This window comes from Salmo salar, chromosome 29 (genome assembly GCF_965601325.2).
Source record: "Salmo salar chromosome 29, fSalSal1, whole genome shotgun sequence".
Classification (NCBI taxonomy): domain Eukaryota; kingdom Metazoa; phylum Chordata; class Actinopteri; order Salmoniformes; family Salmonidae; genus Salmo; species Salmo salar.
Window position 1 is genome coordinate 14,077,015 of NC_138319.1, and position 18,358 is coordinate 14,095,372.

The 18,358-nt window shown below is 41.4% G+C and overlaps 1 long non-coding RNA gene across 1 annotated transcript in view; it reads left to right on the top strand.

Moving 5' to 3' along the window:
• Positions 1 to 777: 777 nt before the first annotated feature.
• The window catches only part of LOC106590163 (uncharacterized), a 47,674-nt gene continuing 30,093 nt past the window's right edge, over positions 778 to 18,358 (top strand). Inside the window, exon 1 of the long non-coding RNA XR_001325014.3 lies at positions 778 to 1,112. This is a non-coding gene — a long non-coding RNA (uncharacterized LOC106590163). The remainder of the gene's footprint in view (positions 1,113 to 18,358) is intronic.

An 18,358-nucleotide genomic window follows, 5' to 3' on the forward strand; every position in this document is an offset into this window, starting at 1 on the left:
ATTATGGGCTATTGTGTGTAGATGGATGAGGGGAAAAAATCTATTTAATCCATTTTGAATTCAGGCTGTAACACAACAAAATGTGGAATAAGTCAAAGGATATGTACATGAGACCTTGACCGGACACTTTCACATGTCCTATATCTGTCTGTCTAGTAACCTGTTGCGTCAGTAGCTATTTGCAAAGGGACTGTTTTACAACGATGCCAACCCTATATCATAAAATATATCAGGGTTCCCCAACTGGCAGCCCTTTTATTTGACCCCTCAAGTTTTCTGAGCATTTTCATTGTTGGACATAAAAGACTGTTAAAAACACCAGAAAATGAGCTCCAAGTGGTTTTCATTTTGGAAATATTTTCCCAAGTATTCCCACGCATAATAGAGAGACACGTATTCGTATACAAATATAAGAAAGGTTTGAAATGATGATGTTTTAGCCAAATATTATATCTGTGTGGGCTTCTTGCGGACAATTTGCAGTCTACAAATTATTTGTAATTATGTCCTGGCCCCCGACAATCCGCTCAAGAAAAAAATCTCCCTGCGGCTGAATCTAGTTGATGATCTCTGAGCTATACCTTCCCTGTATGAGTTCAGTGCCCTATACTGCAGTGCAGGCTGTTGCAAAAAACTGTTGCCTTTTCATCGGGTTGTAATGGAGAAGCCCACCTGCCACTCTCAATAATACTCATTTGAATAAATAGACAAGACACATGACAAGTGCTGAATGGTACATCCACATTACCATCAGGCTGCAAGTATTGGCAGTATGTAGTGGCTATATATTATTGCATGCATTTGCAGAAATATGAATTACACCGACAGCATCTGCCTTATTTATAGAACGAGCCCAATAAATCATGCGTGCTGCACGTCGATACGCCGATGTGGACGTGATATTATCATCATCTCTAGACTTTGCAGCTCCTCTGTGGCTCGAGCTGACTTATCGTGACGTCAGCCACTGTATCTGACTGTATGCAGCCCTTCATGGAGCGCGTGGCTGCGAGCACATGGAAAGGAGGTCGAGATTTGTGCTTGAAAGACACGCACCTATTCATCCGAAATGGAATATAAATAATAATGCGCAAAGTAGCGTCAGAGAACGGGTAAGAGCTCTCTCTATACTATCCATATCGGGTATACGTCGCTTTATGTCGATGTATGTGTTAATGTTCAATCAAAATCCTTTCAGTGCATAGCATTCTAATAATGTAATCTAACTGCAGTAATGTTTTTAATCAAATGGAACCTGTAATATATTTTTTTCATGTTAAAAGTTATTTTTTATTTGGTGAGCTTCCAGATGATATTTTTTTGTTTTTATTTTTTTTAACATGATCCCACATTTTTGTATCACTTATCATGGGCTGGATGTTTATTTCGTCCAATATCAAATGGATCATCTATATAATATTGTTGTCCACAGAACTGTTTCATCTCATTTGATCCCATTTATAAATATAGTATTATGTTGTAAGATTTTCTTGCAAATACTCTACTGTTGAAAGCTTTTCTTGCAAATAACCTACTGTAAATGCATTGTAAGATACACTGGATTTTTTGCAATGTTGTTGTTGATGATAATGTTATTATGTTTAATATTTATTATATTCTATTTGTTTTATAATCATTTCCTAACATCAAAAACCTCCTCCACCAGCCCAACATTCATTAATGCATGAATACATTTAACTCATTTCCTTTTGCTATATGCCATGTTTGTCATATTTGTGAATGATGATGCACTCAGTTGCATTGTTTCACGTCCAGTTGTGTCCTTTTTATGTTGCAAAACAACAGATTCCAGAGGGTAGGCAGCCATATTGGATGTGATACTTTATACAGTAGCCTATAAGAGCAATCTATTGTCTGTCTCAGATATCAACGCAGAGAAATAAACAAAGCGGGACTATGTCCTATTATAGCAATATATATTATATTCAGCAGATCATTTTTTTATTAAAAGATGTCACGGGTTTAGATTTGATGGTGGAGCCGTTTATAGTCTTATTATAGTACTAGGCCATCAAGGGCATGTGCAGCGTTTCGATTCTAGATTGAAGTGATTATACACCATATCACATTTTCCTGAGCATATTTGCTGATACTCATCCAGCCCTGGTTGCACATTTACAAGGACGTCGATATGATTGTTGATGATTCAGATGCACACACCCTCCTTTTAGCACTTTGTGATAGGCGCACATGGCTCCGTCTGCACGTGTGTGTGTGTGTGTGTGTGTGTGTGTGTGTACACTAGTTTACAGAATACAAGGTCATTGTCCCACCATGGTCAGGTTTCATAGGCGCAAAGACACTGGAGGGTCATGTGTCATACTTCTGGGAAATTGGCACCCGTACGAGTCAATGGTCAGTACGTTTGTTGTCACTTTATGGTATTTTTGTGCTGGTTTGCATGGTAACAAGATAACACACTGTCCCTTTATGGAAAACGGATCCCGAATCATCCAGGCAGCAGTGCTCATTTGGCTTTTAGTTTGTGATGGTCTGTCACTTATGATGAGGGCCTTGCCTCCCGGTAATATGACTGAAGACAGAAAACCTTGTGGCTTTCTCTGGGAATGAGCCAATAGGCATACTGAGCTATAGACACACTGAGGGATATCAATTATTAGAGGATAATGGTGTTCTTATTCCTCTTGCAAATAGCCTGTTACTTCTGCTTTTCTCTTACTCACAGATCAGCAGGTTCACTCCCTCTGATACACATGCTCATTATAGGGGATGAGAGGAAAATATAACGCATTGGTCCCCTTTAAACCCTCAGAGCCAATCAAACAGCTTTTACATGTTATCAGTGCATAATGTTTTTGTTTTAGTTTGCATCCCATATGGCACCCTATTCCCTATACAGTGAACTACTTTTGACAAGGGCCCTATAGCCCCGGTCAAAAGTAGTGCACTATATGAAATAGGGGAGCACGGCCTTCGAATATGATAGGTAAAGATATAGGTAAGAGTAGAGTGCACAGCACAAGATGAGTTGTTATGAAAGAGTCTGGTGTGAAACCAATGCACTACCTCACTATGTGCAAGCAGACAGCACATGTTGGAAGGCAGGACTACATGGGGGACCATCTGACGTTATGTAATTCAGCCTGTAAGAATGTGTTTTTTGCAGCAGAGAGGAGCTGGAGTAGATTAAGCACACAGCTAGTCCTCCCCTACATTGGGCTGGCTATGTGAAGAGCAGCCAACCCTACGCCCCGCTTTGCAATAACGTCACTTTCTGATGACATCATCACTTTTCTACTCGGGTCCACTTATGTGTAGCTCTCTCTCTCTCTCGTTCTCCCTCTCTCTCCCCTCCCTCCCTTGCGCTCTCATTCTCTCTATCCATTAGACGGCAGCCTGTCTGTGTTTTCTTTGGCAGCCGGGACCTGGGTCTGCCTGCCAAGTGCTTCCCTGCACAATGTTTTCAGTGTGAGAGATGGGTTATGAGAGGCACAGTAAGAAATAAAGTTGTGGAATCAAAAAAGGGTAGTTAGTTGCCCTGTTCAGTATTCAGCACAACATGTAAAGCAGAAAGCACCAAACTTTAGAAGTGATATGGATGTGGTTACCGTCAGATAAGGGGTTTCCCAAAATCTCCACACTGCCATCCTCCAGGAAACAGCTAATCAGAAATGAATGTTGTGATTGATAAGAACTAACTTCCTTTCGATTGAAGAAAGCATTATTCAGCATATTTTTTTCACCACAAAATGTAGTGTGTGAATGTTATTCATGTATTGCATTTGTTTATTTGAGGGACCGTATTTATGAGGTAGAGGTCAATCTCTTCAATCACAGGTAATGTGACCATGGCAGATGCCATCTACAATATAATTCAATCCTATTTGCAGTTTGAAATCAAATGAAAAACACACACTCACGTCGAGGAGGTTTTGGTCCACTGTGACTTGGCCTCTAATTGGTTGAATTTCCGTGTTTTCTTAGGCTCAAATGAGGGACTTTTTCATAGTAAAGCACCTCCAGAGAGTTCCCTGAGTTCCTTGGAATGATTAAAAACATAGAGCAGAGCTGTGGGGTGGTCACAGGCCTGTCTGTCTGTTATGTAATGCTACTCCCCCTGCTGAATGAAGTCACTGGCTAGCTTCAGGCACGTTTAAGGAATATTTAACCATAGAATTAGGAGTTAGATAGGATCTCTATGTATTTAACTGAATAGGGGAGGGAGAAAGAGAAGTTGGAAATGCAGAAGTGATACAAGATGAATGTGATACACTGGCCCCACAAAAACATTTCCATTCAGAATGGTGTGCTACTGTACAACCTTGGAGATGAGATCACATTTTACATTTACATTTGAATCATTTAGCTAGCAGACTGTTAGGACTATTATTAGCACACTCTTATCCAGAGCAACTTACAGTCGATGCATTCAACTAAGTAAACCACCATAATTATAGGCTTAACTATGACAATACAGGAAGTGAAATGTCTCTTTCTCTTTATAGACAAGATTGAGTAAGACGCTATAGCCTAGCATTTATATAGTTGAAGCAGAATGCTGCCTACAGTATGGAAACACGGAGGTACCAGACAACTTTTTTGTCGCCTCGCTTGCGGAGTGGTTGGATTCAGAAAAAGGGCCACAGTGACCTCATAGAAAGTCAGCCTGAAAAGCCTTTTGTCACACCCTGACTTTTCAGGCCCCGTCGGTCAATCCATGTTCAGATGGAACGCAGATAAAAAGCTGCTGAATGGCTGGAATCTGTAGAACCTTTTTGTATTTGGATGTGCTGGGTGTCAATGCAGAGAGAGCAGAATGGAGAGAGCATTGTCATGTGTTTTATTCCAATGATGCCTAGCATGCTGTGTTGGCTGGATTAGAACTAATTCTCCTCTGAGATTTTCCTCTCTGCCATAGATGCATATTGCGCACAGCCTTATTTGTGCTGGGGTTTGTGAGTCAAAAGAGCACTGTGTTGAGTTTAAAGGGATAGACAGGGCCAGGAGAGGAGGGAGGGAGAGAGAGAGTGAGAAGAATGTCAGTGGTAGTGCTGAGCGATTATGAATTGCCAAAACATTTAAAATGTTCCATTGTCTCAGTTGTGTATATTACTTAGTTTTATTTGATGAATTTGTAATATTTCATTCCTTAAAGTCATCATTTCATCTCTGCTCAGGCGGTACCAGCCAGCCAGACAGAACCACCATCTAACGTTATCTCTGTTCTCCCCATGCTGTACTGTCTTTAGTCTTCCTATTTAGCAAGGCTAGTCTGCCTAAGTATGCTGCAGAGCTGTCTGACAATCATTTTACGAGTTTTCAAAGTAGATACTTTCACGAACTGTTTCTATCCCGCTCTCTCGTTGTTGTGTTATGTACATTCCTCTCTCATGTGGCGGCGTATGCAGTCTGTGTGTGTCCAACCTAACGTAGCAGGCATAAAAGTGGATCCATCTCTGTCCGAGCCAGAAAAGAACAGGCGCAATGGATTATGGTCATTGTAGTTAATTACCACGTTTCTGCACTGAACTAGGTTGAATATTTTAATAATAAAAACTACAACTCCCTTCAGCCCAGTGTCCCATATTGTTCTCATGTTGTATTTTTGGTCTCATCTCCTTCGCTCTTCTGTGTGCACCTTCCCATTTACACCAGAGATCTGTATATAATGACAAGATGCACGTCTCCGCCCTAACAATGGGAGTCGTTGTCCCGAAGGCGGGCGGCAGGTGACAAGCTAAGTTCCAAAATAAGCCCAAAGAAACGCATTGGCCTTATTTTAGACAGATTTTTAGCAGTGAAACCACTCTCTTTGCCTCTTCCTCTATGGTTTACACACACACCAAGTTCCTCCCCCTGCCTCTCACGCCAACAAAGTTGAGAGATCACAACTTCCTCTCTGTTTTCGTATGTCCCCAGGGAGTCCCCCCCCCCCCACACACACACACACACACACACACACACACACACCACACACCACACACGAAACAAACATGGAATTACAGAGAGAAAGCAAGGCAGGCAGGCAGAGAAAAGCGGCTAACATCAGAAGAGTGATCTTTGCTCTACTTCCCAGGTTCTGCAGACTTGATGAGTCATGTTCTAAACAATGTGTTTGATTTTGCTGTCAGTTTACCTCCAGCTACAAGAGAAAGCAGCACAGTGATTCACACTGTTTGACTGACCCACATACAGTAATACATGTGCTGCTGCTGCCACTATTAGACTAAGGAGCTGATCCATGAAAATAAATATAGTTCTCCAGCTCTAATGAATTGCAGTACAACCAATGACGTTAAAACACAACCAACAACGCTTAAACACAATCAATGACGTTTGCAACGATGCAGGACTAGGGAGGATTAACACAAAACATAGGCCTATTTTATTTGCCAAAAAATAAGATGAGAGAAATCTTTCTCATATAAGAGAGAAATGTATCCTACCATTTCCATCTTCAACCCAGCTAACAATTCTAGGGAGAGAAAACGTTTTTGTGAAGTTACACGCAATGTTCCCTTGATGTTTGAATGTCCAGTTTTCTGTTATTCAGGGGAACATTCTATGTATTTCAGAAAAAACCTCCTGAGACTGTATTTAGCATGTTTTGGCGTTAGAGTTAGGAGAACATTACCTTAATGTCAAACAGAACTAACCCAGAACGTGATTACAATGTTCTCAGAATATCCAATATTAAGGTTCTAGACACGTTTCATGGGACGCTACAAGAACATTCATGTGTCCAGTTTTCTGAGGGTTAATAGAATATTCCATTAACCTTTTCACGTGTGAGTTCCAAATATCTCTAACCGTCGCCCCTGCGTGAGTTTTTTCATGCGCGTGATGTAAGAATGCTCTCACTGTTTCACAATGTGATTGTTACTCAACAGGATAGTTACCCGCGCTGCCCTCAAACCAAGGCACGCTGCCTGCTAATTATCAATAGTCCATGTTTCAACTTGTCAATTTCAAATTATTTTCCAACAAGTTTTATTTTCTAACAACAGTTTGAATTTAGGTGTGTTCCACCTCCTCGTTAATTGGCATACGAAGTAGACCATTTCACTCTTGCGGACAATTTATGTTTGAGGTTTTACTGAGCGGACAAACTCCTCTCTTCAAGTGAGCCGAAGCACTTCCCTAGTGTTTTCCCAGATCAAGTATGAAGACATTGCGCATCTCTAGTCAGAACAGGCCTTGCACAAACGTTTTCCCACAGCACATTTTCTGGCTGGCGCCCGCATTGCCTTCATAGCTGTTTGTCTTACAAATTGGACTTTGGACATGTGTGCATTCCTATCAAAGTAAGTGGCTTATTTTCTGTATATCGTGTTGTCGTTTCATGTTTTCAAGTACTGATGACAAATCATGCATTCCGATTCTTGCATAGATTGATATGGACACATGATGTGTGTAAAATACTTGAACGTTGTACTGATTATGATGAGCTAATGCTAAGCTATTTGCTGGCTATGTGTGGCGCCACGTCTGTTGACATCATACAATGCATTCTGTTTGTCACGTAAGCATCTATCAGACCAAAGATGTTATAACAAGGGATAGTTCACTCGACTAACTTATGGTGCTTTCAAGACAACTGTGAACTCTGAAAAACACTACTTAAAATCATGACGTCAATGATCTTCAGGTCGGAAAGTCGGAGCTCTAGAAAGAGGCCTGAGTTCCCGAGTTGGAATTCAGAGTTGGATGACCGTTAAAATCGTTTCTCCCGAATTCCCAGTTGTCTTGAACGTGGCATCAGATTGTAACTTTGGTACCTCATGGTTTCCAGCTCAGACGCCCCTTTCCAGGGGGTTTATTTGTTTTTAACGTATAACCTCTTGTGTTTGCCGCCCATTTATTGATAAATCCCCCATTATAGTAGTATTTCCTGCATCATACCTTCCCCCATATTTTTCAGGCAATGAGCGCAGCCATCATTGACTTTGTTTATTTGCGTCTTATGATGGCATTCTGGATTTGGGAGTTTTCGCTTATCAAACGTAAACAAACATTGCTGCCATTATAAAGAATGTAGCTGCTGTTAGCTTAGCTGACACACATTTATTTTCTAAACAACATTACATTAGTCTCTTGTGCTCACCAGAGATGTGGTACATTGTAAACTAGTCTAGTTGTTAGGTCGCTAAACTTATGTTTTGCTTTGTTTTTTTGTCAGCGCAACCTGTTATTAAGACTGGTTTATAGAATGAGTTTGGCTGTGGATGTGTTCCGTGTGATGCTTGGATGATGAAGTTCGCAAAAGAAGGTCAAATTGAGGAATAAAGTTTAAGACCTTTATTTTCCATCAGTACAAAAAAATATTTAGATGCTATTTAGACAACAATGATGTTTTGACGCATTTGTTGCGTCATACGTTCTGTTGCTACTGTTCCAATCACGTATTTGAGATTGTACGCTGCAGGGACCACTCAACAATGATCACAAATACGTGATTGTACGCGCCAAAGGGTAACATTACACCAAACATACACAGAGCATGGTTGCCATGTTCTCAGAATAAGATATTCATGTTCTAGACACGTTTCATGGGACGTTGCACGAACATTGTGTCCAGTTTTCTGAGGGTTAGTAGAATATTCCATCAACCTCCCACCAAACATGTACACTGAAAAGATGGTTGCCATTTTCTCAGAATATAAGGGATATCGCCACTGCCAGAAGAATACCTAACTGCTCCTCCCTAGGAACTTGTGTAAATCTGAAAACAACTTGATAGGTGTTAGCAATAGGGTGAATGCACTTTGAAGTAAATCTCAGCTCTTTGAAAAGAACACTCAAGAAAAAGTTTTATTGATTATTGTGATTCAGGAGAATCATTAAAATAAGTTAATATGCCCCACCAACATTAGACATCTATACAGAAAGACCTTAAGTTGCTGAAATAACACAATCAAATCAATGATGAGAGTATAATCAGGTTAACTGATATCTGACATGGACATGGTGGTGTAGATCGGACCACCGTGAAGATCAGATTACCATGAACCAAGAGGTTGTGAGTTCAAATCCCAGGTGAGGACATGTTGAACAATAATTACTGTATACATGCACAATATAATCATGTAATGTATGTAAGTTGAAGTTAATTGGCTCGACAACAGTAACAAGGCATGATGTGTAATAATGTTTCTTTGGGACTGTCAGGTGACGTCCTAACAACTGACACACAGAAAGTTTCTTGCAACGTTCCCATGAAATGTGTCTAGAACATTAATATCTTAAGTTCTGAGAACATGGTAACCACGTTCTGGTAAGTTCTATTTGACATTAAGGGAATGGTCTCTTGGAAAGTGTCCTTGCACATCACTGGAACATTCCTATGAAAACCTTAGATAATGACCGAATAAGACTCTTAATAGAACGTTCTCTAAAGTTGTGGGAATGTTTGTTGTTAGCTGGGAACTTCTCTTAATTTACCTAAGAGGTGATTAATAAATGTAATAGACTTCAAAAATGTGTCATTAACTAATTATGAACCATTTAGTGCTAATTGCTGTTATTTTAACAGCCTTTTCCATCTAGCACATGCTGTTGGAAATGAAAACCAAACCTATCAGCTAGACAGTCTGACAGCCTAGGGATCACGTGTGCAGCCTAGTGAGGGCCGCGCTATCCCTAGGTACAGATCTAGGATCAGCTTCCCCTCACCAATCCTAACCTTAACCATTTGTGGGGAAAATGCTAAACTTACCAAAGATCAGCATCTAGGGGCAACATTCGCCCTACTCCATGTGGAGCCTGTTCACGTTGCACTTTAATGAGAGTTAAAACAACATGAATGAAATATTAATGACTACGTTTCAGGATCTGCGCCAACTCTCTCCATCACCTGCTCATCAGGGGTCTTGGGTCAGTCTGCTGTTGGTCTGTCTCACAAGATTAATTAGCCTGATTGACAGACATTGCAGTAGGTTATTGCACACAAAGAAGATAAATGCACACACACAGACACTCACTCCCCACACACACACATTTGTTTTACGATCTTTGTCGGGACCAAACAATTTACTCCAATTGAAAATCCTACTTTCCCTAACCCCTAACCCTGTTCTGTTCACCATCTGCCCTGGCATGTCTCCCCTTGTCTGGTACAGGTACGTCCACCACACTCCCCCCTCTCTCCTGAGCTTTCGCTCGCCTCCAGCACACACGCACTGTTGGGGCGGGTGACTCTGAACTTACAGTGGCTAGCCCCAAGTCATTATATATTTTATTTTTTTCTTGTGCATTTTGCCTCATGACTCCTGCATGCTTTGTTGACTACGAACTTTCTTTACCCAACCGTGGGACAGACTATGTTTGTTCCCACATTCGAGACTCTGACTCTCTATTGATTACACAGACTTTTGGCCTCCCGTCCTATTCTAACCACCTCTCGCCGGCTTTGTATTCGTGTTACCTGATGAAATTCCTGTACAATATGATCTTGTTGCCATCTGACGCACATTCAGATGTCATAAATCAACACTGCAGAGCTCTCCCTGTCCTCTGCCGTGCCCTGATTGTATTACTGCTGAAGGTATCTGGTTATGTGCATGTACACCCTGGCCCATCTAATGTTGCTAGCCCCAACTCTGACTTTGATATCTGCTTCACTGATTTCTGCTCTCGTAAAAGCCTGGGTTTTCTGCACTTAAACACTAGAAGCTTATTACCTAAAATGGATCAATTGAAAGTGTGGGTTCACAGCTCCAATCCAGATGTGTTGGTCATTACTGAGACATGGATAAGGAAGAGTGTTTTGAATACTGATGTTAGCATTTCTGGTTATAACTTTTTTCATCAAGAAAGATCTTCCAAAGGTGGGGGAGTGGCAATCTTTACCAAGGGTCACCTTCAGTGCTCGGTTGTCTCCACCAAGTCTGTCCCCAAACAATTTGATTTGCCAGGTGCTATTGTCCCCAATCAGCACCGGCCTGTACCCTACCTGCTCTAAGCTCTCTCCTAGCCCCTTACACTAAGTCTGAATTTGTCTTGCTAGGTGACCTAAACTGGGACATGCTTAAACCACCTGACCAAGTCCTAAAGCAATGGGACCCCCTAAATCTTTCTCAGATTATTACCAGTCCCAAGGTATGACTCCAAACACCCAGAAAAGGCTACTCTCCTCAATGTTATCCTCACAAATAATCCTGATAGGTATCAGTCTGGTGTTTTCTGTAATGACCTTAGTGATCACTGTTTTTACAGCCTGTGTTCGTAATGGCTGCTCTGTGAAACAACCTGTCCTGATTTGTCATAGGCGCTTGCTAAAAAACTTTAATGAGCAAGCCTTCCTTCATGACCTGGCCTCTGTAAATTGGTATAGAATCAGCTTGATCCCTGTCGAAGACGCTTGGACCTTCTTTTTTGATATTTTCAGTGGTATTGTTAACAAACACGCCCCTATAAAGAAAATGAGAATTAAAAACAGGTTCAGCCCCTGGTTCGACTGTGAATTGTATTTGGCAAAAGGCTCGGCACACGCATACTCAGGCTGACATGTGTCTCGTTCTGGCAAATGAGAAATAAGTGCACTCAGGCTATCCGGAAGGCCAAAGTTAGTTACTTTAAGGAGCAGTTCTCTCTCTGTGGGTCTAACTCCAAGAAGTTCTGGAAAACGGTTAAAGACCTAGAGAATAAACCCTCCTCCTCACAGCTGTCCATGTCCCTTAATGTTAATGATGTGGTTGTTACTGACAATAAGCACATGGCTGAGCTCTTTAATCACCACTTCATTAAGTCAGGATTCCTATTTGACTCAGCCATGCCTCCTTGCCCGTCCAACATTTCCTCATCTCCCACCCCTTCTAATACAACTATCCCCGATGTTTCTCCCTCTTTTTCCCCTGCCCTGCTACAAAGTTTCTCTCTGCAGGCAGTCACTGAGTCAGATGGTTTAGACCCTTTCTTCTTTAAGGTTGCTGTCCCTATCATCGCCAAGCCTATCTCCAACCTTTTTAACCTGTCTCTCCTTTCTGGGGAGATTCCCATTGCTTGGAAGGCAGTCACGGTTCGTCCTTTATTTAAACGGTGAGATCAAGCTGATCCTAACTGTTATAGGCCTATTTCTATTTTGCCCTGTTTATCATAAGTGTTGGAATAACTTGTCAATAATCAACTGACTGGCTTTCTTGATGTCTATAGTATTCTCTCTGGTATGCAATCTGGTTTCCGCTCAGGTTATGGATGTGTCACTGCAAACTTAAAGGTCCTCAATGATGTTACCATTGCCCATAATTCTAAGTAATGTTGTGCTGTTATTTTTATTGAATTGGCCAAAGCTTTTGATACTGTAGACAATTCCATTCTTGTGGGCCGACTAAGGAGTATTGGTGTCTCTGAGGGGTCTTTGGCCTGGTTTGCTAACTACCTCTCTCAAAGAGTGCAGTGTATAAAGTCAGAAAATCTGCTGTCTCAGCCACTGCCTGTCACCAAGAGAGTACAACCAAGGCTCGATCCTAGGCCCCACACTCTTCTCAATTTACATCAACAACATAGCGCAGACAGTAGGAAGCTCTCTCATCCATTTATATGCAGATGATACAGTCTTGTACTCAGATGGCCTCTCCCCGAATGTTGTGTTAAATGCTCAATAACAAAGCTTTCTTAGTGTCCAACAAGCTTTCTCTACCCTTAACCTTGTTCTGAACACCTCCAAAACAAAGGTAATGTGGTTTGGTAAGAAGAATGCCCCTCTCCCCACAGGTGTGATTACTACATCTGAGGGTTTAGAGCTTGAGGTAGTCACCTCATACAAGTACTTGGCTAGACAGTACACTGTCCTTCTCTCAGCAAATATAAAAGCTGCAGGCTAAAGTTAAATCTAGACTTGGTTTCCTCTATCGTAATCTCTCCTCTTTCACACCAGCTGCCAAACTAACCCTGATTCAGATGACCATTTTACCCATGCTAGATTACGGAGATATAATTTATAGATTGGCAGGTAAGGGTGCTCTCGTGCAGCTAGATGTTCTTTACCATTTGGCCATCAGGTTTGCCACCAATGCTCCTTATAGGACACATCACTGCACTCTGTAAACTCCTCTGTAAACTGGTCATCTCTGTGTACCCGTCGCAAGACACACTGGTTGATGCTTATTTATAAAACCCTCTTAGGCCTCACTCCCCCCTATCTGAGACATCTACTGCAGCCCTCATCCTCCACATGCAACACAAATCCTGCCAGTCACATTCTGTTAAAGGTCCCCAAAGCGCACACATCACTGGGTCGCTCCTCTTTTCAGTTCGCTGCAGCTAGCGACGGGAACGAGCTGCAACAAACACTCAAACTGGATAGTTTTATCTCATTCTCTTCATTAAAAGACTTAATGATGGACACTCTTAATGACAGTTGTGGCAGCTTTGCGTGATGTATTGTTGTCTCTACCTTCTTGCCCTTTGTGCTGTTGTCTGTGCCCAATAATGTTTGTATCATGTTTTGTGTTGCTACCATGTTGTTGTCATGTTGTGTTGCTACCATGCTGTGTTGTAATGTGTTGCTGCCTCGCTATGTTGTTGTCTTAGGTCTCTCTTTATGTAGTGTTGTCTCTCTTGTTGTGATGTGTGTTTTGTCCTATATTTATATATATATTTATTTATTTTTAACCCAGCCCCCGTCCACGCAGGAGGCATTTTGCCTTTGGGTAGGCCATCATTGTAAATAAGAATTTGTTCTTAACTGACTTGCGTAGTTAAATAAAGGTTAAATAAATAAATAAAACCTCATCTTAATCCCAAACCCTAACCTAGCCATCTTCAGATCTCCTTAGAGATTGTCATGCTGTAGTGGTCTAGTCAGTGGATGAATAGAATTCATACAGGGAGGAATCTAATTTTAGATACGGGAGTGTATCTTGAATTGTCACTCAAATCTCTCTTTGATATCAATGTATGTTTGGTGTAAAACTTTGAGTTAGAGTTTCCATTCAGCCAGCCAGGTGGAAATATCTTTCTGTAGTTCCTCTGTTCTCACTGCCTGGCACAGTTGGGCTACTGCGTTATTTTAGGGGCTGCAGGGCAAGTGGGACAGCAGTTGGCTCCGAGGAGCAGTACAGTGTCAGTTGCTGTCAGAATATACACCAGCGCAGCGTCGCCAGGTGTCAGAGCGTGTCCCCTCGCACGTCAACCACTCTAAATGTAGCCTGTGTATGGAGCCTTGACCTGTCACTCAAACCCTCAGCTGTCTGCGTGGATGGATGCAGGCTTGCTGAGCAGAGGTGAACTCAGCTGAGCTATGATCCCTGGGTGATCAACTTCTCCTGGCACATTTCTTCCACGGATGCCCCATCAAAACATTACACCTTAGAGCATTCTTTTGACAGCAGGGAATGTACCCCACTAACCGCAGGTCCTCATCGACTCGTCATCCCAATGGTTGGAGGTCTGTTTTTAGACAGATCCTATTCTCAGTAAGATGAGTAATATTTCCGCTCTAGAAAGGAGAGGGGTAGATGTATTCTGAGCCCTCAGGCCTTGAACCACATCAGACAGAGTGTTCAGTGTTGGATTTGGAGCATGGAGCCATGGAGAATAACCTGTGTTGTCGAAATCCATGACAAGTTCCCTGGGAAAGCATGCATGGTACAGTGTATCAATCTGCCCTCTTGTTCCGGTTGTTAGACTTTTATGGTGCTTCATGGACCTAAGCCCCCTTCAGCCCCCTCTCCTGTTGGCTTTGATGGTTAGCTGGGGACACACTGATCTTGTTCCCCTCTGAAGCACTGACCGACCATCCCTAGGGAGGGATTGATTGCTTTTGTACTCCCCCATACTGTACGTACCTCTATGTAAAGCAATAGGAGATAGCCTGCCATCTGGGGGAAGTGATACCTCTGTCTGCTGAATCATACTATTAAAGTGGTCCCTCTTCCTATCTGTCTCCCTCATGCCTCTCCTGTGCCCCACTGCCCCCATCTCGCTCCCAGAGAAGATAGTGCGTTTACTGGGCTAGAGGGATGTAACTTATCTTAATGTGGTAGTTGTGTCACGCTTCGGTGCCTATCTGCACAGAAAACCTTTAGACTGTCTTGTTGAAAGTGGTGGAGAGGTTGGTATAATATGTGTTATATAGAGGATTTGTAGAGTGCAAATAGACTTGTTTCCCATCACAATTTTAACAGTACAAATGTAAAATATCAAATTATGATCTCATTTTATTGGAGATTGGAGAGACTCTGTGAAAGATAGTATGTCACAAAGGCTGTGGGCTGGATTTGCACTGTCATGCTACTCTCACATTCTTAGCAAAATATGTTAGTCATTATTGCCGTTTTGAATTTATCTGTAATTTTAATTGTTTATATGGAAATTTCTTTAGAATACCTGGAAATACTATTTATGCATCTTTGTTTATTATCATAATGTGTATAGATTTCTCCTCTTTCATGCATTTATGAAACTTTGGCTACCAGTTTTGTGCCTTTGTGCACAACTTCCAGATGCTTTTCCAGGTTTGATGTGGTGTTTCTGGATGAAGAGAACAATGGTGCCTTTGCAGTTTGCATTTTACTAAAATGTTGTTCCCTTTCTCCTCGATTAACTCAAAATAATGGGAGCATTTCCACAAGGAAATGGTTAAGCAGGGTATCAACTCAGATGCCAAATTTCTTTGAACTAGGAATGTTACAGATAGAAATGCATTGACGAAAGCTAATGTGATTCCTCAAAGACGACAGAGAGTTCTCTTTGAGATGCTCAACTATCTATAATTCTACCGGTTCCCATCTTTCAATGAGAAACTCATTTTAGATTCTTCAAAGTAGCCACCCTTTGCCTTGATGACAGCTTTGCACACTCTTGACATTATCTCAACCAGCTTCATGAGGAATGCTTTTCCAACAGTCTTGAAGGAGTTCCCATATATGCTGAGCACTTGTTGGCTGATTTTCCTTACTCTGTGGTCCAACAAATCCCGAACCATCTCAATTGGGTTGAGGTTGGGTGATTGTGGATGCCAGGTCATCTGAATGCAGCACTCCATTCCTCTCCTTCTTGGTCAAATAGCCCTTACACAGCCTCGAGGTGTGTTTTGGGTCATTGACCAGTTGAAAAACAAATGATAGTCCCACTAAATGCAAACCAGGTGGGATGGTGTATCGCTGCAGAATGCTGTGGTAGCCATGCTGGTTAAGTGTGCCTTGAATTATAAATAAATCACAGACAGTGTGACTAGCAAAGCACCCCCACACCATCACAACTCCTCCTCCATGCTTCACAGTGGGAACCACACATGCGGAGGTCATCCGTTCACCAACTCTGCATCTCACAAAGCCATGTCGGTTGGAACCAAAAATATCACATTTGGACTCATCAGAACAAAAGACAGATTTCCACCGGTCTAATGTCCATTGCTTGTGTTTCTTGGCCCAAGCAAGTCTTTTCTTCTTATTGGTGTTATTTAGTAGTGGTTTCTTTGCAGCAATTTGACCATGAAGTCCTGATTCACGCAGTCTCCTCTGAACAGTTGATGTTGAGATATGTCGGTTACTTGAACTCTATGAAGCATTTATTTGGGCTGCTATCTGAGGTGCAGTTAACTCTAATGAACTTATCCTCTGCAGCAGAGGTAACTCTGGGTCTTCCTTTCCTTTTTTTGTCCTCATGAGAGCCAGTTTCATCACAGCGCTTGATGGTTTTTGCTCATGCACTTGAAGAAACTTTTAAAGTTCTTGACATTTTCCGGATTGACTGACCTTCATGTCTTGAAGTAATGATGGACTCTCATTTCTCTTTGCTTATTTCAGCTGTTCTTGCCATAATATGGACTTGGTCTTTTATCAAATAGGGCTATCTTCTGTATACCACCCCTACCTTGTCACAACACAGCTGATTGGCTCAAACACATTAATAAGGAAAGAAATTCCACAAATTAACTTTAACAAGGCACATTGAAATTGAAATGCATTCCAGGTGACTACCTCATGAAGCTGGTTGAGATAATGCCAAGAGTGTGCAAAGCTGTCATCAAGGCAAAGGGTGGCTACTTTGAAGAATCTCAAAAATAAAATATATTTTGATTTGTTTAACACTTTTTTTGGTTACTACATGATTCCATATGTGTTATTTCATAGTATTGATGTCTTCACTATTATTCTACAATGTAGAAAATAGTCAAATAAAGAGTAGGTGTGTCCAAACTTTTGACTGGTACTGTATGTTTCTAAGAATGTGAGAGTAGGGTGACTCCCATAGCAGGCCTCAAACCCAGGCCACTTGCACCAATGATGAACACCCTAACCACTGTCCTAATAAGGGATATCTCTAGGGCATGTGCTTATTGGGCCAGTATAGTTACGCCCTGTCCAGAAGAATACCTAACCCCTCCTACCTACTGTAGGCACTTGATAGGTGTTAGCAATAGGGTGAATGCACTTTGACGTAAATCTCAGGTCTTTTAAAAGTACACTCAATAAATACTTTTATTGATCATAGTGAGTCAGGAGTGTCGTTATTAAACAGGTTAATATGCCCCACCAACATTAGACAACAATACAGAAAGCCCTTAAATTGTAAATCAAATAAATGAGAGAATTGTCAAATTAACTGATACCTGACAAGGACATGGTGGCGTAGCAGGAAGATCGGAGTCAGTGAACCAAGATGTTGCGAGTTCAAGTCCTAGGTGAGGACATGTTGAATAATATTTACTGTACAAATGAACATGCTCAATGTAATCATGTATGTCAAATATGTAAGTTGAAAACACGATGTTAAAAGCACAGTTTGTGAGTGTTCCTAACCTTGCCAACAGACAAAAAGAGTTGTGAATGGATCAGTGGTTCACCAATCAGGGCCTTGATTTGTCTTGGCAACAGTAACAAGTTGTGTTGTGTAGTGAAACAAACATATTTTGGAGAATGTTTCTTTGGGACCATCAGGCGACATCCTAAGAACTGATACACAGAAATATTCATGCAAAGTTCCCCTGAAACGTGTCAAGAACATTAATATCTTACATTCTGAGAACATGGCAACCATGTTCTGTGTATGTTTGGTGGGATGTTGATAAAATATTATTCTAACCATCAGAAAACTGGACAAATTAATGTTCTTGCAACGTCTGATGAAACTGTCAGGAACATCAATATCGTATCGTCTGAGAACATTGTAACCATGTTATAGATATATTATTTTTGACATTAAGGGGATGTTCTCCTACCTTTAACACCAAAACATGCTAGAAAGGTTCTCAAAGTTTTTGATAACAGAATGTTCCCCTAACTAATGGAAAACTGGACACTCAAACATTAGGGGAACAGCACGGGTAACGTTGCAAAAACGTTCTCCCTAGAACTGTTAGCTGGGTAGCTAGGTAGCTAGAAAACATTGCTACACACAATAATACCGAAGTCAATATCAGCATCTTGCAGCT